The sequence below is a fragment of the Camelus ferus genome, chromosome 18, assembly GCF_009834535.1.
Source record: "Camelus ferus isolate YT-003-E chromosome 18, BCGSAC_Cfer_1.0, whole genome shotgun sequence".
Classification (NCBI taxonomy): Eukaryota; Metazoa; Chordata; class Mammalia; order Artiodactyla; family Camelidae; genus Camelus; species Camelus ferus.
In genome coordinates, this window is record NC_045713.1 from 16,031,210 (window position 1) to 16,056,657 (window position 25,448).

Genomic DNA, 25,448 nt, shown 5'->3' on the forward strand with positions numbered 1-25,448 from the left:
CGTCACTGTCTTCCGTGTTGCGGATGACCTGGGTGAGGAAGGAAGAGTGGTCTGTTTTTGAATTCCAATTTTCCACATCATCCCACTGAAAAAAGTGCAAGAAGCAATAAATGAATTCAGCAAAGTTACACAATCAATACACAGAAATCAATGGCATTTCTAAACACTAATAATGAACCGTCAAAAAAAAAATTAGAAAGAAAACAACCTTATCTACAATTACATCCAAAGGAACAAAACACCTAGAAATCAATTTCAGCAAGGATGTGAAGGACTTGCACACTTCAAACTTGAAGACATTGATGAAGTAACTGAAAAAGACACAAAGGGTCAGAGATCACGTTCTCATGGAATGAAAGAAATACAATTGTTAAAATGTCCATTCTACTTAAAGCACTGAGCACAGCGAGCTCAATCCTTACCAAACCTGCAGCGATTCTTCACAGAAAGGGAGCAAAACATCCCGAGTTTTGTGTGGAACCAAACCCCAAAGGGTCCTGTACAGACACAGCCATCCTGAGGAGGGAGGCCAGGCTGGAGGCATCTGGTTTCCAGATGTCACACTGCATTAGGAAGCTACAGATGTTACATGCAAAACTATATAAAAGCGCAGAAGGAAACAAGAAAATCAACATGAAGTCGGGTTTGGTCATGTAGAACCTGAACTTTGAATTTCAACACACAACACAAAAAGGCAGTCTGCAAAGAAAACAAAAAGTATCGTGGAATTTATCAAATTAAATATTTCTACTCTGTGGGAGGCCTTATTCAGAAAAAAAGCCCCCCCCCCCCGCCATCACCAGCAGTCAGTCACACACAGTGAGCTTCTCCTCATTTTCCAGCCTTCTCTTTACTTGTTCAGTTGAGTGGGTCCTAAGAAAAGTGAGCTCCTGTCAGCACAGACACAGCCCGGTGCTTTCCTAGAGCTGAATGCCCGCCAATCCTAAGGAGACTGAGCTCCGTTCAGCTGCGATGCTGAGACTCTGGGTTGCCAAAGCCCAAGCCCAGGCGGTGGGTGGGGACACATAACTGCTTTTAGCTGCAAGCAGGGTTAGATCCCAGGTGGAACCCACACGTGATATGGGACAGAGAGGCGGGCTCAGCGTCCCCTTGTGGTCAGTTGGAAAAGTGCAGGTCAAGCTTGCTCAAACTTCACTGGAGACTCTGCTCCTTGCTAAGCACACCTGCTGAGTCCATTCATCTTTGGAAATTCAAGCTGAAATATAGCCAACTATTTCATAACTCCTCCGAAATATTTAAGGAACCATTTACGGGAGAGCATATGGAATGCAAAGAATGAAGACGCAAACTTTGTCTTACATCAAATTCACTGAAAAATTTTGACAAATTTTACATGCAAAATTATATAAAGTATAGAAGGAAACATAAAAGAAAATCAATATAACCTCAGGTTTGGTTGTGTCGAACCTGACCTTTGAGTTTCCACACACAAACATAAAAAGGCAATCCACAAAGGAAAATAGGAATATTGTGGACTTAATCAAGTTAAATATTTCTACTCTGTGAAAGACCTTATTCAGAAAATCAAAAGACAAGTACAAACTAGGAGTAAAATATTTGCAAACACATGTCTCAGAAAGGTTTTTTTTCTCAAAATACACAAAGAACTCTAACACAAATATACCCATTCAAAAAAGGAAAGACCTGAATGGACACCTGGCCAAAGAAGATACACAGATACCGTAGCAAATTATGCTCAGGATGGGAAAGGGAGGGGCCAGAAACACAACGGTCCAGCTCCAGTCCAGGAGCTCTGTGTGACCCTAGTCTAGTTCAACATGGAAAACAGCATCATACAAAGCCACAGCAAACATCGTGGTCGGTGTACAAGACTTTCAGAGTCACTCCTGATTTCAAAAAAAGAAAAATCCAGAAAGCTGGTCTTGACTACTGGGACTCAGTAGTGGACTGGAATTCCCACCCAGAGTCTTGAGGGAAGACATAAGAGGCACCCATGTGCGAACCAAAAAATTAAAACTCTGTTTACAGAACATAGAAAATATCCCCTTACATGTGAAACCTTAAGTAATTACACAAAAAAATTATGTGAGGTAGTCAACAAATGTGGCAAAGATATAGGACAGAATACCCATTCAGGAAAATCTACCTTATTTGTATACATATGCAATAAATAACCTGTAAAAGAATTTATGAAAACAATTCATTTCCAATAACATCAACATTTCTATTCAGGAATATATTTCATCAAGATACAAGACTTGTTTTTATGTAGGTAAAGTTGTCTGTATGTTTGAAGTGACTGGACCGTAAATTCCTTTTCAAAACACTATGTCAAGGGGGGAGGGTACAGCGCAGTGGCAGAGCACACGCTTAGCATGAGGAGGTCCTGGGTTCAATCCCCTGCACCTCCATCAAAGTAAATAAACAAATAAGTACATAACTGATTACCCCCCAAAAATTAAAAATAAAATAAATAAATAAAAATTAAAAAAAATTAAAAACGCCAACAAAACACTACGTCAATACCATGCCAGAAAAGCAGAATTCCATATAGAGGCCAAGGCTCACCAAGAACCAGTTCGTCCAAGCTCCACACAAAATTTAGAGGCTCTGTGGAGAGATCATATGTGGAACCACTGCCTTCCGTGTTGTGGATGACCTGCGTGTGGAAGGAAGAGTGGTATGTTTTGAATTCCAATTTTCCACATCATCCCACCAAAAAAGTAGCAGAAAAAATAAATGAATTCAGTAAATTACACAATCAATACAGAGAAGTCAACTGTATTTCTAAATACTAATAATGAGTCATCAAAAATAAAGAATATAATCCTATCTACAATTTATCTAAAGGGACAAAATACCTAGGAATCAATATAAAAAAGAATGTGAAAGACTTGCACACTGAAAACTTGAAGACATTGATCAAGTAATTGAAAAAGGCACAAACAAAGGGTCAGAGATCATTTTCTCATGGAACGGAAGAACTACAAATTGTTAAAATGTCCATTCTGCCCAAAATATACAGAATGCAAACCATACCAAATCTACAATGAATTCTTCACAGAAAGACAGCCAATCATATTAAGTTTTGTGTGGAACCAAACCACAGAGGTTCCCCTGAGGTTAGACACAGCTACCCTGAGGAAGGAGACCAGGCTGGAGGCCTCTGGCTTCCTGATGTCACACTACAAAGGAAGCTACAAATGCTATATGCAAAAGTACAGAAGGAAACATAGAAGAAAATCAACATAACCTTCCATTTGTTCATGTAGAACCTGATCTTTGAGTTTCAACACATAACACAAAAATGCAATGAAGAAAGAAAACAAGGAATGTCGAGGACTTTATCAAATTAAATATTTCTACTCTGGTAAAGACCTTTTCAGAAAACAGACCGCCACCCCTCAGCAGTCAGCCACACACAGTACGCTTCTCCTCATTTTCCAGCCTCCTCCTCACCTGTTCCTCCCAGCAGGGCATCCGCAAGAGGGTCCTAGGAAAACAGATTCCTGACAGCACGGTCACAGAGCGGAGCTTTCCTGAAGCTGAAACTCCGCCCATCCTAAGAAGACTGAGCTCCGTTCAGCTGAGATGCTGAGATTCTGGGTTGCCCAAGCCCAAGCCCAGGCGGTGAGTGAGAAGAAACCGCTTTCAGCTGCAGGCAGGGTTAGATCCCAGGTGGAACCCACAAGCGATGTGGGTCAGAGGCAGCACAGCGTCCCCCTGTGGCCAGTTGGAGAATTGCAGGTCAAGCCTTGGTCACACTTCATTGGGGACCATGCTCCCTGCTGGCACACCTGCTGAGTCCATTACACTTTGGAAATTCATACTGAAATAAAGCCAACTATCCCATAACTTCTCCAAAAGAGTTAAGAAACCATTCATTGGAGATTGTATGTAATGCAATGAATGAAAAAGCAAACTTTGTCTTACATCAAATTTGCTCAAAAAATTTTAGAGACAAATTTTACATGCAAAATTATATAAAAGTACAGAAGGAAACATAGAAGAAAATCAACATAACCTCGGTTTTGGTCAAGTAGAACCAAAGCTTTAAATTTCAACACACGATACAAAAAGGCCACCCACAAAGAAAAACAAGGAATATCGTGGACTTCATTAAGTTTAATATTTCTACTCTGTGAAAGACCTTACTCAGAAAATCAAAAGACAAGTACAAACTAGGAGCAAAAATATTTCCAAACACATATCCCAGAAAGGTTTTGTCTCAAACTATACAAAGAACTCTAACACAAAAAGACCCATCCCAAACAGGGAAAGGTCTGAATAGACACCTGACCAAAGAAGATACACAGATACCATACCAAATTATGTCCAGGACAGGGGAGGGAGGGCCAAAACCACAATGGTCCAGCTCAAGTCCCAGAGCTCTGTGTGACCCTGGTCTAGTTCAGTGTGGAAGGAAGCAGCATACAAAGCCACAGCAAACATCGTGGTTGGTGTATAAGACTTTCAGAGTCACTCCTGATTTCAAAAAAAAAAAAAAAAAAGAAAGAAAGAAAAAGAAAAAGCCAAAAAGCTGGCCTTAACTACTGTGACTCAATAGTGAATTGGAATTCCTCTCCAGAGTCTTGTGGAAAATCAGAAAGGGCACCCTTGTGAGAACTGAAAATTAAAACTGCGTCTGTTTACAGAATACAAAAACCCATCATAAAGCAGGTGAACATATAAGCTTCTTTTGGATCCCAAGTGAAGTCTCTTTAACAGACCAAGATTACAGATATAGCGGTTTCAGCATTCTTAGCTCCTAACCACCAGGGCAAGAACTTTATCAAATAGAGTCCACTGTTTCAGTACAGTCCACTTTTGCATTTAGTCTACAGATTCAATTTATTTCCAGATTTACTGAGGGCAGAACATTTTGTCCCACCACAAACCCTGAGTTTTATTCATACATTTCTGAATCAGTTTTTTAAAAGTTCTGTAATGCAACTAAATTAGAATATATTATAATGTATTTGTTGGGCTGTAAAAATCTATGGGTTTAGACAAAATCATAGTTGCAGGTAATCATCACTAAAGTATCATATGGAATATTTCAAACCCCACCCATGACCTGTTTACCATCTCTGTTTCACCTATTCCAGAATGTCATAAATGGGGTTCTATAGTATGTAGCCTCCTCAGAATGGATTCTTTCATTAGCAATATACATATAAGTTTCATCCATGTTTTTTGCATGGGCTGATGGGGCAATTATGCTACATTTCTGAATACTACTCCATTGCATATGTATGGGAGAAAAAATAAATTTCCCTCTACCCTTCTTTGTCCTTTGGGATACCCTCTGTAATGAAAGGCAGGTGAACTGGAGAAAACAGTCAGACGTTTAACAACATATGTACCTCCTATATGCAAGGGAGATATCCAGAAAAACTGAGTTAACGCCCTGAAATGGCCCAACCTGGTGCCTTACATAACATCTTCATCTAAAAACAAAACAAAGGAATGGGTAGGGTGTTGTGCAGATTTAAGTCTTAGCTTTCTTCTCTGATAAGAGTTTTTTGAGATTTAGTCATCCTTCCATTCCTAGTATGGAGAGGGAGACAACCTTTCAAATGTAAATTTCCCACACAAAAGGACAATCTTTTAAAAAATTTTTTTACATTTTTAAAATTGAAGTATAGTCAGTTACAATGTGTCCATTTCTGGTGTACAGCATAATGTCCTAGTCATGCATATATTTATATACAAATATTCATTTTCATATTCTTTTTCCTTAAAGATATTACAATATATTGAATATAGTTCCCTGTGCTATACAGAAGAAATTTGTTTTTTAATCTATTTTTATATATAGTAGTTAACATTTGCAAATCTCAAACTCCTAAATTTCTCCTTTCCCGCCCCCTTTCCCCCAGTAACTATAAGATTGTTTACTATGTATGCGAGCCTGTTTCTGTTTTGTAGATGAGTTCATTAGTGTCCTCTTTTTTCTTTTCTTTCTTTCTTTCCTTTTTAGATTCCTCTTATGAGTGACATCATACGGTATTTTTCTTCCTCTTTCTGGATTACTTCACTTAGACGATGATCTCCAGGTCCAACCATGTTGCTGCCAATGGCATTATTTTATTCTTTTTATGGCTGAGTAGTATTCAGCCATATTGTATTGTATTGTATTGTATTGTAAGGTAAACTGTGCAACTGTGTATATATAGACCACAACTTCTTTATCCAGTGATCTGTCAATGGACATTTAGGTTGCTTCCATGTCTTGGCTATCATAAATAGTGCTGCTGTGAACACTGGGGTGCACGTGTCTTTTCAAATTAGATTTCCCTCCAGATGTATGCTTAGGATTGAAATTGCTGGATCATATGGTAAGTCTAGTTTTAATTTTTTGAGGAGTCTCCATACTGATTTCCAAAATTGCTGCATTAAACTACATTCCCACCAACATTGTAGGAGGGTTCCCTTTTCTCCACAGCCTCTCCAGCATTTGTCATTTGTACACTTTTTAATGATGGCCATTCTGACTGGTGTGAGGTGATATCTCATTGTAGTTTTGATTTGCGTTTCTCTGATAATTAGTGATATTGAGTATTTTTTCTTGTGCCTCTTGGCCATTTGTATGTCTTTTTTGAGAACTGCTTCTTTAGGGTTAAGGAAACATTTTAAAATGTAAAAGGAACTCAACAATCACAAACCCTGACTGTCTATAGAAAAAGAAAAAGGACCTCCAGGACTTCTGTTATTAAAGGCACTGCCTGCCCAGGGACATCCGCTAAACTGTCTCTGGATCCTGCCTGCGGAAAGGTAGCATTGTCATCTCTTCTTTAAATAAGGACTCGTATGAATGCCCATGACAATTTGACTATCTGTTTTAATTAGTGAAATTAAAACTCCCTGGAGGTGTCAGGGATAAAAAAACAAGAAGACCTCATGGAGTTTTAATTAATCAAAAAATAAATGATAACCAAATGTTAAGGGATAATACAGCTTTTAAAAGATTAACAATTTTAGCCCGGGTAACCTCATAGAATAAAAAAAACACCGAGTGGTTAAAATTTAGACAAACTATTCAGAATGCTTTATCATTTACTGATCCAAAATACTGATCAGTGGAGCAGGTTACTCTAGGGACAACAGCACTGTTCTGGAGTTCATATTGACAATAGGGTTTATGACCTTGATGTTGGATCCGTCCACTCGAGTCATGTAACTACGATTACTGGTTTCTTCAATGATTGAAGCTCTGTGTTGTCTGAGCTCAGGCTGGAGTCAGTTTCTTTCAATTATACATTTCTCCCGGTATCAAAGGACAAGAGAAACAAGGTCAACTGTGCAAAACGACTTCAGCCTGACAGTATCATCACAATTCAATGGATTTATACATGCTCTACTGCAGAGCAGTGTTTGTTAAGGTGGTAGAGCCCGGAAGTTGAGTAAATCTCAAAGCTTTATCTCCAGAAGTTCAAGCCCTCTTCTTTGCTAAAATGTTTACCATCAGAATTCTTTCACTAATGATGCCAATTTTACTCAATATACCATTCCTCGCATGAAATCAAAGTCAAATTCTGGGCTATATACAAATCTGGAAAGATGGGAACACTCAGCCCCTATGGGTGACTACAACCCATTGCTGATGCAGTCAGATGATTGATGAATGAGCCACTATGTTGATCATCACTCTTATCAATTTATATATTTACTATTGTGTCATTTCTAGCCTCCACCCTGGCCTTTGCAATATAAATTTCCCTTCTCATCCCTTTTCCGCTAGTTAAAGAAACCTACTGTTTATGGGGAAAGGGTATAGTTTAAGTGGCAGAGCACATGCTCAGCACCCAAGAGGTCCCAGGTTCAACCCCTGGTACCTCCTCCAAGCAGAAATCAATGAAGAAACCTAATTATCTCCCCCCCCCAGCAAACAAACAACACAAGAAACCTACTGTTTATTGTAGCTATATCAAGCCTAAGCTATTTATTCCATCCACTGATGGGGATGAGCTTCAGATCCAAGTACGCACTAATCAGAGCACAGACCATCTCTTATGAAGTAGCACTTATGAAGTAACACTCTTATGAAGAGAAATTTTTCTCTTCTCAGTCCTCCTGATAAACGGATCATGTACAATTTCAATAGGAATTATTACACAAGAATGCCTATAAATAATTTTCCCATCTTTTTTTATTTTTCAGTTTTATAAGCTACAATTGTTATAGTCTGATTGCACACATACAATGGATTGCATGTGAATACGTATACACAATATACTGCACATATTTAAAGAATTTACATGTAGGTGCTGTTCATTGCTTCTAAGAACTTTTAGAGCTTTAGCTTTTTAAACTTACGTAATTATCAAAGGAATAAAGCCAACCACAAAATAATAATTAATTCACAAAGATACATACACTCTGCTATTAATAATTGCCAAGATATGGAAGCATCCTAAATAGAACATCAATAGATGAATGGATAAAGAAGACGCAGCATATATATGTAATGGAATACAAATCACCCATAAGAAAGAATGGTATTTTGCCATTTGCAGCCCTTCATTCACTTTTTTTTTCACTTCAAAACCCAGAATTTTATAACTGGGATAAACATTTCCATTGCATCAAATAGAATAAAATACCTAGAAATAAGCTTAACCAAGGAGGTTACCTAGACTTTGAAAACTGTAAAACACTGATGAAGGAAATTGAAGATGATACAAAGAAATGGAAAGATATCTTGTGCTCTTGGGTTGGAAGAATCAACATTATCAAAATGGCCACACTACCCAAAAGCAATCCACAGATCCAACACAACCCCTGTCAAAATACTCAGGTCATTTTTCACAGAACTAGAACAAACAATTCCAAAATTTATATGGAACCATAAGAGACCCCGAACTGCAAAAGCAATCTTTTTTCTTTTTCTTTCTTCTTTTTGTTCTCTTTTCTTGTGGTTTGATGACTATAGAAGTTCCTTTAACATTTGTTGTAAAGCAGGTTTGGTGGTGCTGAATTCTTTTAGTTTTTGTTTATCTGTGAAGCTTTTGATTTCTCCATCAAGTCTGAACGACAGCCTTGCTGGATAGAGAATTCTTGGTTGTAAGTTTCCCCCTTGCATCACTTTAAATATATCATGCCACTCCTTTCTGGCCTGTAGTTTCTGCTAAAAAATCAGCTAATAACCTTATGGGAGCTCCTTTGTATGTTCTTTGTTGTTTTTCTCTTGCTAATTTTAATATTTCTCCTTATCCTTAATTGTTGTCAATTTGATGACTGTGTGCCTTGGTGTTCTTCTCTTTGGGTTGATCCTGTGTGGAACTCTGTGCTTCCTGGACTCGGCTGACTGTTTTCTTTCCCAAGTTGGGGAAGTGTTTGGTTATTATTTCTCCAAAAACTTTCTCAGGTTCTTTCTTTTTCTGGGACCCCTATAATATGAATATTAGTGCATTTCATGTTGTCCCAGAGTTCTCTTAAACTATCCTCATTTCTTGTCATTTTTTTCTTTTTTCTGTTCTGAAGTAGTGATTTCCACTAATCTGTCTTGTAGCTCACTGATCCGTTCTTCTGCCTCATTTAGCCTATTCTCGGTTCCTTCTAGTGTATTGTTCATTTCAGTGATTTTATTCTTCAACTCTGTTTGGGTATTCTTTATATTTTCCACCTCTTTGCTAAAAACGTTGCTCTGTGCATCTGCACTCCTCTTGAGGTCTCCGAACATCTTCACCATCATTACTTTAAACTCTTTCTCAGATAAATGGCCTATCTCCTCATCACTTATTTCTTCTTCTCGGATTTTATCTTGTGCCTTGGCCTGGGAGATATTCCTTTGCCACCTCATATCCTCTATCTTTCTATGTGTTTGTGGATTCCTTCCACAGGCTTTGGGATTATTTTCTTATTTCCAGTATCTTCCCCTAGTGGATGGAGCTGGACTAGAGGCTTATGCAGGTTTCCTGGCAGGAGGAGTTGATGCCTGCCTACTGTTGGGTGAAGCTTGGTTCTGGACCTCTGGTGGGCAGGGCTGTGTCTAGAGGCGGTTGGTGGCTCAGGAAGTCTGCTGTTGGGTGTGGCTGTGTTCCCACCCTGTATGTTGTTTGGCCTGAGGCTTCCCTACAGGCTGTTGGGTGGGGCTAGGTCTTGGTGCTGATGATCCAATCAAGATGTCAGCCTCCGGGTAAACTCATGTAGATTAACATTCCCAGAATGTCCGCCACCAGCTTTTATGGCCCTTGAGTGAGCCACAGGCATCCCTTACCTCCCCAGGAGACCCTCCAAATCCAGCAGGCAGGTCTGGCCCAGGTTCCTATGAACTCACTGCCTCTGCCCTTGGATCTGGCGCTCGTGAGATTCTGTGTACACTTATCAAGAGATTGAAGTCTGTTTCCCCCAGTCCTGTAGGGCTCCTGGAGCCAAGCCCTCCTGGCCTTCAAAACCAGATGTCCTGGGGTCTCCTCCTCCTCTCAATGCTAGAATCCCGGGCTGGGGAGCCTGACATGGGGCTTAGAACTGTCACTCCTGGGGGAGGGCGTCTGTGACTTAATTATTCTTCAGATTGTAGGTCTTCCACCCTGGGAGGTCTGGCGCCAAATTCTATCGCGAGCACGCCCCTCCTACCATCATGCTGTGTTCCCTCTTTATGTTCCAAGTTGAAGAGGATCTTTTTTGTTAGGTGCACAGTCTTTTTTTTTTGACAGTTGTTTAGCAGTCAGTTGTGGTTTTGCTGTAGTCAGGAGGAGAGGTGAGCTCGCAGTCCTACCACTCTGCCATCTTGACTGGAGGTATGTAGCTTTTTTAAACAATACCTCCTACCTCCCACTAAATCTCATAGTTCATAAGCCATTATTGCCCTGTTTAAACTCCCAAACAAGGCAAACCGTGTAACTACATAAGACTCAACTAACTCATCTAATACACAGACTGCCGTTATTTAAGCAACACAAACTCAGGATGATTACAAACTAGCTGACTGATGATACCAATCAATTACTTATATATGTAAGTATTACACAGAAAAATATTCTGCTAATTCAGCCACTTACGTCTACCAAAATAAAAAATATACTGCATTTTAACAATCTCTCCAAAAAGGTTCAATACTAACTGTAACCTAACCCACACTGCAACACTGAATACCAATATGTCACTTGAATACATGTCTTACACATACAAAATCCTACTCACATTTTTCATGTAACTTAATAAATTAAGTAAAGCACTGAGAATGCCTAGATGTGTTTACTAATTTCATAAAGACATAGGTGTGGACCCAGCCTTTCTATTAGATTCCAATAAACTTACACATGCAAGTATCTGCATCTCATTGGGAATGCCCTCTCAATAATGAAAGACTGATCTTGGCAATTATAAATAATGTTGCTGTCAATGGCAGGGTGTATGTATCTTTTGAATTAATTCTTATTTTGTGGTTGGCTTTATTCCTTTGATAACTGTAACTTTAAAAAGCTACAGCTCTAAACATTCTTAGAAACAATGAACAGTACATATATGTAAATTTTAAAATGTACGTGCAGTTAAAAAAAAAAGAAAAAGAAAAAGAAAAGATCTATCAAGCCACGAAAGACATGGAAGAAACTTAAAAGACATATTAGTAAATGAAAGAAGCCAGTCTGAAAAGGCTACAAACCATATGATTCCAACCAAATGACATTCTGGAAAAGGCACAGCTACAGAAACAATAAAAAGATCGTGGTTTCCAGGGGTTTGGGGAGAGGGAGGGAGGGAGGAATAAACAGATGGAGCACAAGCGATTTCCAGGGCAATGAAATTATTCTGTATGATATTATAGTGGTGGCTACATGTCATTATGCATTTGTCAAAACCCATAGAACGCACAACATCAAGAGTGAACCCTAGTGTAAACTACGGACTTTGGTTGATAATAATGTGCCATGCTGGTTCATCTATTGTACCAAATATGCCACACTGATGAGGGAGGTTGAGGGTAGGGGAGTATACATGTGTGCATGGGGAGGGCTATGTGTGAACTCTATTTTCTGCTCAATTCTACTATGAACCTGAAACTTCTCTAAAAAAATTAAGGCTATTAATTAAAAAAAAAAGTAATAAAAGATTGCAAGGAGCAAACTAAAGTAAGCACACCAAAAAAGTAGCACACAACAGCTTAACTATGTCCCCATGCGAAATGGCAGTGATAAAAACTGAGCCGTGAAGGGAAGTCTGACTAAGTTATATTAACATATTACGATTCGTAAATTCTGAAATAGCCACTGTGATCATAGATTGATTCATATTAATAGAAATCTAACAAAAAGCATGTTAAAGAATAGCCCAAAATACAGTCCTGGCTAAGCTGAAAAAAGCCATAGCTAAAGAAAACATGCTCTGAAAGTGACATTAATATTTCTTTTTTTGGTTTGTTTTAATTTTTTGTTTGTTTGGGGAATCTTTTTTTTTTTTTTCTAGTGGAGGTGCTGGGGATTGAACCCAGGACCTTGTGCATGCTAGGCACTCACTCTACCACTAAGCTATACCCTCCCCTCACATTAATATTTCTGATTACACTATAGTGAGGGTCCAAACTGGGATTACATTTCCCACTATGCTTAGGCCTAAATTCAAATAATCATAAGAATGAAATTATTTCACCAGAATACTGCAAGCAACAGCCTAAAAGTCAAAAATCGTGGCAGTGATTCACACTTCTCTGGAGGAGCCTGCTCTATAACCGATAAACTCTGATAAACATCACAAGCCCAATACACCAACATCCTCAGAAAATCCTGCTACAGAGCACTAGTGACCGTCATCATCAAACATGAAAACCTCAGGTCAGGTGCTACCTGTCACATGGGAAGAAATGAGCTACATTTTCTAACTCTAGAACATAAAGTAATTTCTATGAAATTTTTATGAAATAAAAAACCAAAGAGGAATTTAGTGGTAAATTAAGAATCGAAGGCTTAATTGAATCAGGCCGTGAAGCACACACCGCCTGCCACACTCTTTAAATACTGACAACTTTGCAACCTATCAATACATTGCAAGCATACAGGAGGAAATAAGTCTTAATAAAGTAACCATCCTGGAAACTGTGCTTGGATGAATCAAAGTGTAGCTTACCCAAAAGCTCCAAGTTTCACTCAGATTTCATACCGCATGAACACTGTGAACTAAGTCTAACCCAAACTTCCCACCAAATTCAACTTTCATAAGTAAATTAAATAAACCACTCATTCAATATCTACCAGAAACGGACCATTGTAACTGACTGTACTTCAATTAAAAAAACAAACACATCTAATGCCTGCATCAAAATTTTAGGAACGAGAAAAGCTGGAGAGGGTGTGGAGAAAAGGGAACACTCCTACACTGCGGGTGGGAATGTAAATTGGTGCAGTTACTATGAAGTTACTATTTTGCCTAGCAATCCCACTCCTGAGCATATATCTGGAGAACAGTCTAATTTAAAAATGATACATGTACCCTAATGTTCACAGCAGTCCTGCATGCAAGAGCTAAGACATGAAAGCAGCCTAAATGTCCATCAAGAGATAACTGGATAAAATGGTTTGGGTCTCTGTATGCAATGGAATATTACTCAGCCTTACAACAAGAATGAAATAATCCCATTTGCAGCAACATGGATGGGCCTGAAGACTAACACTAAAGTAACTAAGACAAAGACATACCATATGTGATATCACTACTATGCGGGATCTAACGAAGAGTACAAGTGAACTTATTTACAGAACAGAAGATGACCCAGAGAAATGGAGAACAAGCTCATGGCCACTAAAGGGGAAAGGTGGGAGGGATAATTTGGGAGTTGGAATTAGCAGATACAAACTATATATAAAATTGATGAAAACAAGGATGTACTGTCTAGCACAGGGAACTATATTCAATGACATCATAAACTCTAATGAAAGGGATCTGAAAAAGGATATAGGTAGGTAGATAGATCTATATGGAATCACTCTGCTGTACACCAAAACCTAACACAACACACTAAATCAACTTACTTCAATTAAACAAAAACTTTCATTCAACATCTTAAGTAGAGAAAGTTGAAATTTAAATGATATAGAGACAGTACCATGAGGGAAAGATGAAAGAAACATTAAAAGCACCAAAGAGCAAAGCTTAATCCTTTAAAATTTTGCATAAGATTTAACTAGACAAGTAATGTAGAGGAATTAAGATAATTATCCTGAAACCAGAGCAGCTTCTCAAGTAAAGTTTACAAGAACAAACTCATCAATATGGCAGAATAATGAGAAGATTACGAGTAAACGTGACCCTCCTCAGAAGCCAGGAACACATGGTTGTCCAAAAACAGATTTCAATTCAACTTAAAATGTTACTTACAAAACATATCTTTTCAAGTAATTTTAAATGTTCTTCTAAAAAGGTATAGTTTTTTGTTCAGGATACGCTTTTCCTAGAGAATAAGCAGGAAACATCACCATTGTTGGCTTAAAAGCAGCCATCAGTTAAGAAAGTGTTCAAGGTCAAGAACACATTCATCTCAATACCAATAGTCAGTAAAGAAACTCCTAATTTAATACTGGACTAATGTGTGATTTAATATAAGCAAAACTGTTCTTGTGGGTAACAGGAAATATTTCTCCTTGCATAAGCATATATTGCAACAGATAACCCACTGCTAGTTAACAGGAAAATAAACCTGAAGCAAATATCTAATTATTTATTAAAGCAATTGTTCACCCAAGACAGGCGAGCATTTAAAAAGAGGTTTTAAAATGCAAAAGGAACTTGGCAATCACAAATCCTTACTGTTTATTTAAAAAAATAAAAAGTAAAAAATACATATATATATATAGACCCTCCAGCTCTTCTAGTATTAAAGGCACTGCCTGGTCAGGGACATTTGTTCAACGGTCACGGTATCCTGACTGTGGAAAGGCAGCAGAGTCATTTTTTTTCCCTCTAACTAAGGACTTGTATAAATGGCCATACAAGGGTTTTACTATCTCTTTTAATCAGTGAAATTGACCCTCCCGTGAAGAGGTGCAGATAATCCAAGAAAAGAAGGACCTATGGAGATTTAATTAATCCAAAAAGTACAGGATAACCAAAATTAAAGGGGTAATATAGCATTTAAAAGATTAACAATTGGGGGGAGGGTATAGCTCAGTGGTAGAGTGCATGCCTAGCATGCATAAGGTCCTGGGTTCAATCCCCAGCACCTCCATTAAAAAAAAACGAAAACAAAACAAAAAAAAAACCTAATAACCTCCCCCGCAAACAAATAAACAAAAACAAAAAATTAAAATTAAAAAAAAAGAGAAAAGAAATGTTATTCTAAAAAGAAAGATTAACAGTTTTGATTGGGGTGACCTCAAGAATAAAACAAACACAGAATGATTAAAATTTAGACCAGCTATTCAGAATGCTTTATCACTTACTGATTGGAAATATTGATCAGAGGAGGAGCTTACTTTAGAAACAACAGCACAATCCTACTCTGGAATTCCTGTCAACAGTAGGGTTCATGACATTGGTGCTGGATCAGTACATGTCAGTCCTGCTCTAACTGCAACGAATGGTTTGTCCAATGATTAAATTTCTGTGTTGTCTAAGTTCAGAATGGAGTAACCCCAGTCAGTTTCCACCCAGTATACATTTCTCCCAGAAAGAAAGGACAGGAGAAATGAGGTCTATTTTACAAAACGACTTCAAATGGACACTGCAATTCAATTACTTCATATATCCTCTACTGTATGTTCCCCAGGGTTTGTTAGGGTGGCAGAGCCTGGTAACTGAGGAAAACTTAAGCTTTATCCATAGAGGTTCAAGCCCTCTTCTTGACGTAAACGTTTACAATCAAAATTTTTTCACTGATGATTCCAATTTTATTCAATGCAGCATGCTTCCCATGAATTGAAGTCCTAGGCTACACACAAATCCGGAAAGGGCGGAAAACTGCCCACCCCCATGGGTGATTACAGCCCACTGTGGATTCAGTCAAACTACTGATTAAAGAACCACTGTGGTCATCAATCTAACCAATTTATTTATTTTTTATTGCATCAGTTTTAGCCTCCACCCTGGCTATCACAATATGAATTTCGCTTCTCATATCCTAGAAGAAATAGAAATCTAGGTGTACTATTTATAATAGCTGTTATCAAGCCAAAGCTGTTTATACTACCCACCGATGTGGATGAGTTTCCGATCCAAATATGCACTAATCAGAGCTCTATGGGCAGAAGCACAGACCACCTCGTATGAAGCAACACTAAAATTTTTCTCTTCTCAGTCCTACAAATAAGTGGATCCTGTACACTTTCAGCGAGAATCATTACACAAGAACACCTCTGGCAAATTTTCCTATCTTGACGCCTACCCATAATTTGATTTCTCTCTATGCCAGCAGAAACTATTGGAGCCCCCATTTGATTTAACAGAAGGAGAATCAAAACTTGTCTTTGGCCTTGAGGAAGAAAACACTGCAGGCCCATTTGCCCTGTTCTTCCTAGCAAAGTATGTCAATATCATTATAATGAATATCTTCACAACCATCCCATTTTTAGGAGAATTTAACAACATATACATGCCAGAATTATAATCAGCCAATTTCACCATTAAAACACTCCTCCTAACAATCTCCTTTCTATGATTTTGAATATCCTGCCCACAATTTTGATAGGATCAACTTAGACATCTCTTGTGAAAATTATTTACCAGTAGCATTAGCTCTACAAAAATGACAAGTTTCACTGACCATCATCACAACAGAGTCACCTTGACAGGGTGGGTAAGAGATGTTTAAATACTCTTATTCCTTGAATTATAAAAACTGAAACTACTCTTAAGAATTTAAAATTCTTCATGCTACACCACATTACACCATCTACTCAATAGTAAGGTCCACTAAATAAGCTATCAGGCCCATGCCCCCAAAATGTTGTTGTATAATCTTTCTGTACCAGTAAACACTTTTGTTTTTACTATCATTCTACTGACCATTCTCTCAGAAATCATCATGGTAGTAACAAGCTCATACTGGTTACTATTATCTTCATTCTAACAAAAAAATTTAACCTAAGAGCTACAGAAGCACCAAACAAATATTTCTAACAGAAAATACTGCATCAGTACTACTTCTAATATCAATAAGACGTCTTGATGGACTCATGATTAATCACCTCATGCTCACATATTAATATATTCTGGTATTTTTTAATTTGGGGGGCTGCTATGACTCAGCTATGGCCTTCAGAGGTCTTAACACAATCAAGCAACTTGTAGCTCAGCTTAAACTGAACACTATTTACCAACACCACCAACCATAATGTTACTGAGTCAATGCTCACAGGACTTAGAACCATTACAGTTACGTACACATGCGTATCAGGTACATAGTCTGCTTAATCAAACCTACAACTTCCCACTAAATATCACAATACATAAGCCATCATTGCCCTGCCAAACTCCCTAAACAAGGCAAAGCACATAACTATACAGGATTCACATTACTCATCTAACAAACAGACTGCCCTTCATCAACGCAAAGTCAGGATAATTACCAACCACCTGACTAATGTTACAAACCAACTGCTTAGATACGTAAGTTTTACATAGAAAGACAGTCCCCTAGTGCACCCCTTTAGGTCTAACAAAATTTAAAAACTAAAGTACATTTTAAGTCTTAAAAAATAATAGTTTAATACTACTTGGAACACAATACTATTTACTACAGAGAACACCAATACACCACTAAAATACGTGAGTCCCATATGTATAAAATACTTCTAAAATTGTTGATGTAACCTAATAATTTAAGCAAAGTGCTGAATGTGCCTAGATGACTTTATTAATTTCTGAAATACATACGTGTGTCCCCAAGCTTTCTTTTAATTTCTAATAAAATTATAAATGCAACTATCTCATCCCACTGAGAATACCCTCTAAACTATTAAAGATTAAAAGGCGCAACCCATATGGCACACTGAGAAGCACACACTTAACTATGTCTCCATTTGAAATGGCAGTGATAAAAATTAAGCCATGAAAGACTGTTTTAGTAAGCTTTATTAACATATTACGGTTGGTAAATTTTGAGCCAGCTACTATGATCAAGAAATGAACCCATATTAATAGAAATCCAGCAGAAAGCACGTAAAGAATAGCCCAAAAGAATGTCATAACGAATCTGAAAAAAACCTAGCTAAAATAAAATAACCTATAAAAGTGACATTAATATTTCTGGCTATACTACAGCAAAGATTTAAACTGGGGTTATATATCCCACTATACTTGGCCCTAAATTCAAATAATTATAACAACAAAATTACCGGAATACTCCTTGCATCAGCCTCAAAAACAAAGGACTTGGTGGTGACTCATACTAATCGGGAGGACCTGTTCTGTAATCAGTAAACTCTGCAATTATCTGTTTATAATTCTGGCATGAGAGCTTTTAAAATGCTTCTAAAAATGGAATCATTGTGAAAATATTAATTACAACGATATTGATATATTCTGCTAGAAAGAACAGGAAAAATGGGCCTGCTTCAGTTTTCTAACTTCAAGCCAAATACAAGTTTTGATTCCCCTTCTGTTAAATCAAATGAGGCTCCACTGGCTTTTGCTAGTGTAGAGGGAAATCAAATTATGGGTAAGGGTCAAGATGGAAAAATCAGCCATAGGTGTTCCTGTGCGATAATCCCCACTGAGAGTGCACATGACACATCTGTCAGCAGGCCTGAGAAGAGAAAACTGCCAGTGTCACTTCGTACGGCACTGTCTGTGCGCCTGCCTGTAGCGCTCTGACAGGATGTGTACTGAATCTGAGGCTCACCCAGGTGACAGGGTGGATAAATAGCTTGGGCTTCATAAAGCTATTCTGAATAGTATATACCTAGGTTTCTATTAACTAGTGGAAAAGTTATGAGAAGCAGAAATTATATTGTGAGAGGTGCCGGCGTGGATGCAGTAATAAACATACAAACTGAAAAGACTGATGATCATTGCGGTCCTTCGTCAATCATTTAACTGCATCAGTAACGGTTTACAATCACCCAAAGGGGCTGACACCGTTTCACCCTTTCTGCATTTGCATATAGCTTAGGACTTTCCATTCAATTCATGCGAGGATTGCTACATTTTAACTGGAATCATTATTGAAAGAATTCTGACTGATATATTTAAGCAAGATGCAAGACTTATTTTTATGTAGGTAAAAGTAGTCGGTAGGCTTGAAATGCCTGGAAAGTAAATTACTTTTCAGAACTCTATGCCAATATCACGCCAGAAACACAGAGGAAACATCAAATTTCCAATTAGAGGCCAAGCCTTTCCCAGATTCAGTTCACCCATCCTCCAAAAGTCGTTTAGAGGCACTGTAGAAAGTCCACATGAGGAGCCACTGTCTTCCCTATTGTGGATGACCTGGATGTGGCAAAAAGTGTGGGGTTTCTGAATTCCAATTTTCCATATCTTTTCACCAGAAAGCTACAAGAAATAGTAAATGAATTCAGGCAAGTTACACAGTCAATACACAGAATCAATCGCATTTATAAACACTAATAATGAACTGTCAAGAAAAGAAAGAAAACCACCTTTATAGGATTGCATGCAAAAAAACAAAATAACTAGGAATCAACAGAAGCAAAGGTGTGAAAGACTTACACACTGAAAACTTAAAGACATTGATGAAGAAATTGGAAAAGACAGAAATAAAGGGTACAAAATATCTCATTCTTGGATGTGAGGGTGATCTGGCTGCAACATCTGTCATCCCATTGATCGCCAGAGTTGATTCTGCTGATCTGGCTGGCTAGGTGGGTGTCCCCTTCCTCCCTCACTGCTCCATGTGTGTCTCTCCCAAAGCTGTGTGCTAGGTCGAAGAGGACAACCATCCCCGATAGAGGAGGACCATTCTTCTCAGTCAAGGGTATACGAGCAGCTGTGCTCCCCTGCTAGAATCTCCAAACAAGGTATCTCATTCTCATGAAATGGAAGAATTATTGTTAAAATGTCCACTCTACCCAAAGCAATGTAAACAGCGAATGCATTTCCTACCAAGCCTGCAATAGATTCTGCACAGAAAGAGAGCAGATCATCCTAATTTTTGTGTGGAACCAAAATGCAAGGGATCCTGCATAGCCAAAGCGACCCTGAGAAAAGAGAACAGGCCGGAGGCATCCGGCTTCCTGGTGTCACACTACATGACGAAGATACAGTCACCCAAAGAGTGTGGAATTGGGGCCAAAACAGGCACATAGACCAGAGGAACAGAGAGCCCAGAAATTCACCCACATGGATGGGGCGAGTTAATGTAGGACAAAGAGGTCAAGAGCACCCAAATGGGAAAGAACGGTCCCCTCTATAAACAGCACTGGGAAAACCGGACAGTCCATACCACATGCCGTCTACACCACTCATGAGACTGATGACACTGACAGAGCTCCTTTCACCTGCGCACAGAGCCAAGTCCAAGTGCAGCTGGTACACGATGTGGGTCAGAAAGGCAAGTTGTTCTGCTCTCCTCATCTGCCAAATGAGAAGACTCGAGTAGACAGTCTGGAAAGACCTTTCCATTCCTGGACATCCTACATCCTATGAGCTCCTATAAGCTGCGTCCCACCTATTCAGTCCTTGATTATGGACCATTTGAAGGTTCCCTCCATGACAGCATTTTAGATTTAGAAGTTGTTTTTAACAATATGAATTGCTCACATCATCAGGTGTTTCCTAGACAATGATTCAAGTTCTTCCTATGAATTAATTTGCTTTAGCTTCTCAGCAGCCTTATGTTATGTAGTAGTATCCTTATCTTGCAGATAAAGAAACTGAAGCACAGAGATGAAGTTACTTGCCCAAGATCACACGGTTAGTAACTGGTGGCGGCCAGACTCAAACCTAGACACTCCTGCTCGGAGCCTGAGCTCTAAACCGCTATGCTATGCTGTCTCCCTGGGGTAGGGCTTTGAAGAATTATTAAATCCAAACACTTGTAGCCATCCTTCTCCCATCAAGGTACTTGCATACAGTAGGTAGGTAGGTCCTTGAAGACCTGGCAGGGGAAGTGTCAATAGTTAAGGAGCTGTCCTGCTAAAGTACACTTGTGTTCCCCCCGATTCATATGCCCTGACTCCCAGTACCTCAGAATGTAACTTCTGGATATAGGGACTTTGCAGGCGTAATTAGTTGAGTTAGGATGAGGTCATACTGGAGTAGAGTAAGCCCCTGATCCAATAAGACTGGTGTCTTTTTTTTTTAAGTTAGAGACAGATGCACACAAGAACACATGGGAGGTAAAGACAAGAGATAAGTGAGATGCTTTTTTTTTTTTTTTTTTAGTTGGGGGAGGTAATTAGGCTTTTATTTATTTATTTTTAATGGATTGAACCCAGGGCCTTGTGCATGCTAGTCACGTGCTCTACCACTGAGCTATACCCTCTCCCACCCCAGTGCAATGATTCTTCAAGCCAGGAAACACCAAACATTGCCTGCAGATCATCAGAAGCTAGGGGAGAGGCATGAAACAGATTTTTCCTCATAGCCCTCAGAAAGAACCAACTTTACAAACACCTTGATCTCGGGCTTGTACCTTCCAGAAGTAAAAAGAAGAAATGTCTGTTGTTAAGGCCACTTTGTCTATGGTAATTTGGTGCAGCAGCTCTAGCAAACTAATAGAACCCTCTTCCATCTAAAAAGAGTTTCAGCTAGAAACTTTCTATCAGCTAGACCTCTGCAGGCATCTGCAAATGCAACCCAGCTGAAATAGGCTTAAACACCTTCTAAGGCTCAGCCTGTAAATCTTCCTCCCTTGATGGGGAACTGCAGAGCCAAGATTTTGCAGACAACCCTCCCCCTTCCCCCAGCCAGAGTTCCTCCTCCTTCAAAGTCCCAGGGAAGAGGTAGAAGACAGTTCTGCATGGTCTAAACTCTTAGGGAACTCCCTACATATCACTGGGGTACTGGTTTCAGAAGGTAACTTCAAAAACTACCATTTATTGAGCTCTTAGCATGTGCCAGGCATGCACTAAGAATTCTGTATGCATCATTGCACCAAAAACTCATACAGCCCTGCAACACTGATATTAATATCCCCATTCTGGAGGGAAGGAGACATAAGTACTTTTCTGAAACAACTTGCTTGACCATTCTTGAGTATCAAGGACAAGTCTGACTTAAAGGTATCAGACTCTGGCCATCAGGGCAAGCCAGAAATAGCCTGCAGGCCTGCGAGGCAAGACCCAAATACCCCCTCTTTAAGGTAAGTGAGCAAGGACAGCCCAGGAGCCCCGAGTCTCCGGTCTTCCCTACTACCAGCCTCTCAAGAAAACCACCGGAGTCTCTCCCTGTAGGAGGCGGTATTCCCCACCCTGTCACAGGCGGGGCGCAAATTCCTTGGCTCCAGGACAAGCTAGGCGTTTTCCCTCCTGCAACTGCCCAGGGTCACACAACAGCAAGGCCCAGCACTGAAATGCAAGCCCACAGAAACACAGTGAAAAGAGTTCACCGAGCAGTATCTGGGCCGGAGTCAGACAGTGGCTGAACACCAGGCTTGTCGGGGCCTCTCCTTGGAGTTCCTATTAAAAGTCTAGGCTGAAGCCCCTGGGCTACAAGAAGGCCCCCAACTCCACAGTTAGGGCCCCACACACCCGGGAAGAGCCGGACTGCATCTACAGGATCCACTGGTTCTGTGACACTTGTTCTGTTGCTGTTCCAGGCTGACACGTCTGAGCACCACTGCCAGACTGACGTGCCCACAGGGCAGAGGAAGTGTCAGCACGTCCCAGCAACGGCCAGGAACAAGCCCGGAAAATAAAAATAGAATCTGGGTAGTAAAAGTCTAACCCTTTTTTCCCCTTCGTGCTGCTGAGTCTAGCTTCACTCACTCACAGGGTGCCCTGTGCAGAGGCCTGGCCCCGGAGTTCCTAGTAGGAAAGGGTTGCTCCCAACACAGCAGCTCCCTGGGCTGTGTGCACCTGGCACTGACGTCTGGAGCCTGAGCAGCACAACTGCACCCACCCTGTAGGAACTCTGCCCTCTCCCCTTGATGAGAACCCTACCAAACAGCCTTTCAAAGACTTTTCGGGAGAGCATGGACTCTAGAGCAGGAGCTCCAGCCCCTCTCCCTTAGGCAGGTCCTAAGACACTCTGGGCCCTGATTGGATGCGAAACACCCACTCCTGCGAGGGTGTGGGAGGAGCTGCCTCCCAGAGCTGACCTGCCCACCCCAGGACAGGCAGCAACACCCCCAATTCCAGATAGGACTCCAGTGTGGGGACACTACTGATGGAGGGGAGGCCCCTGCCTCCTAGGCACGGGGTTCCCCAGAATTTGGGGTTCTCAGCTGGTACCTCTTTGGAAAGATAATTCTGTGCTCTCCTGGGCATGGAGAGGACTGAGAAAAAGGGAAACCCGAAGGGAGTGATTTTTGAAGCTGCCTTTGTTACCCCTTCAGTCAAGAAAGAGGCAGGAATCTCCCACTTTTCCCTTTGGGAACTCCCTGGCCCACCTCTCAGCCCCTGGCCCTCACTTCTCACTGAGGCTGGCCCCTGCTATTGGCTGGGGTCTGCTCTGTGCCCAGGCAGCCCAAGCCCCCGCCTCAGGCCAGAGAATGTGCCCCAGGTGGGGAGGATGTGCCTCCAAGCAGCCTTCATTTACTCTGTTGATGTTTATCTGCCACAGGGCTGCAGTTCTGTCTCCAGGTTTTGGGTTTGGGGAGCTCCAAATCTCCCTGTGGAGAGACACAGGGACTGTCTACACCTGGGAGTGCTTGGCTGTCTCCATTCTGCTCCTCATCTCTTTCCCGGGGGCGGGGGGGGGGGGGATTTTCAAATTCAACCAATTGGTGGGCGGATTCCCTCTGCCGAGGTGTGAACCAAAGGGTTAACGCAGCCACCCAGAAGTGGGTATGGGAGAGAAGAGCCAATCAGGAGGGCGTGGGGGTGTGCCCTGGGGGCTCATGAGGACAGCCCGGGGCACTCAGGGCAGCAGCTCTATTCTGCTGGTGGGCTGTCCCCGGGCCCTGGGAGGCCTTCTCCTCATAGCTCCTCTCCCGCATAGCATGATGGGCTCTGGCAAGACGGGGCACAAGGCCCGTAATAAGACTAGCCACAAGGCCACACACAACACCTCCGCCACGACCAGCAACCAGATCAGCACCAAGCCCAAGTCACGCTCCCTGCGCGCCGGCCTGCAGTTCCCGGTGGGCCGCGTGCACCCGCACTTACACAGGGGCCGCTGCACCGAGCACATGGGCACAGATGCTCCCATCTACATGGCTGCGGTGCTCGAGTACCTCAATGCTGAGATGTTGGAGCTGGCGGGGAACACGGCCCGGGACAAGAAGAAGACGCGGATAAACCCCCGGCACCTGCAGCTAGACATCCACGGCGATGAAGAGCTCAGCAAACTGCTGGGAGACGTGGCCATCCCCCAGGGAGGCGTCCTGCCCAACATCCAGCCCGAACTGCTGCCCAAGAAGACCAGCATGCCCAGGTGGCAGAAGGCACCACCGGCGGCAAGACGTCCACCCAGATCCCAGAGGAGCAATGAGGGTACCCCCTTCATCACGACCTCCGTCCAACCCTCCCCTCCTCAGCCCCTCACAAAGGCCCTTTAAACCTCTCACTAAAAGACCTTTCAGAATAAATGTATTTTTTCACAGCAACTCATCTCTCGATTTACTGGCGAGCAGTACAACTTGGAGCTTGGATTCGGTAACAATTTAAAAAACTGGAGACAGATGCACACAAAGAGGACACCATGTGAAGGTAAAGGCAGAGTTTAGGGCGATGCTTCTTCAACTAATGAGCACCACCGACTGCCTGCAAATCACTAGGCAATGGTGCTCGTTGGTTGTAGAGTTTCAGATTCTTGCTATTAGCCAGACCTCAGCAGGCATCTGCAGGTGCAATCCAAGGCTCAGTCTTCCTCCCTGGATGGCGACCTGCAGAGCCAAGATTTTAAACATCCCTCCTTCCTCCAGCCAGGGTTCCTTCTCCTGCAGTGTCCTAGTGTTAGGGCAGGCAGATAGCTAGATACGAGCAGAGAAAGGGGGACGCAGGCCAAATAGCAGGAATTGGGCAAATGGCAGGAGAGGGGCAAGGGGCCAAATGCAGGAACCCACACAGCATGAAAAGAACAGGGACCCTAGGCAGACAGAAAAAGCAGGTACCTTGGCACTGATAAGAAATCACACAATTGGGGGCGACAAGTGCCCTGGAGGCCGACAAAGAAAGGTGGGGAAAGGAATCTCTAGTGTCTGAATGTAGGCTTTTGCTCATTATGCCCTCATTTCAATAAAATTAGCCTTGCAGATTAGAAGTACCCGTCATGCACCGAGGCCAAGACACTTCCGATTGAGACTAAATATGGACAAAAATCCCTCCTCCCCTCAGGAAGGTGGAGCTGGGATGAAAATCAGGGACAAAGACCCCAAACGTTTCCCTCCCCAGTGAATATTCCGCCCATTCATTTTTACACCCCATGTAACCAGCTTGCCAAAGAAACTCAGCGCAGCTGCTCACCTG

At 41.1% G+C, this 25,448-nt stretch overlaps 1 protein-coding gene and 1 pseudogene across 1 annotated transcript in view; one reads left to right on the forward strand and one right to left on the reverse strand.

Annotated features, from left to right (window-relative positions):
* PPL (periplakin) overlaps positions 1-25,448 on the reverse strand; it is an 87,632-nt gene that overhangs the window by 55,979 nt on the left and 6,205 nt on the right.
* LOC102524368 lies at positions 23,558-24,471 on the forward strand (annotated as a pseudogene).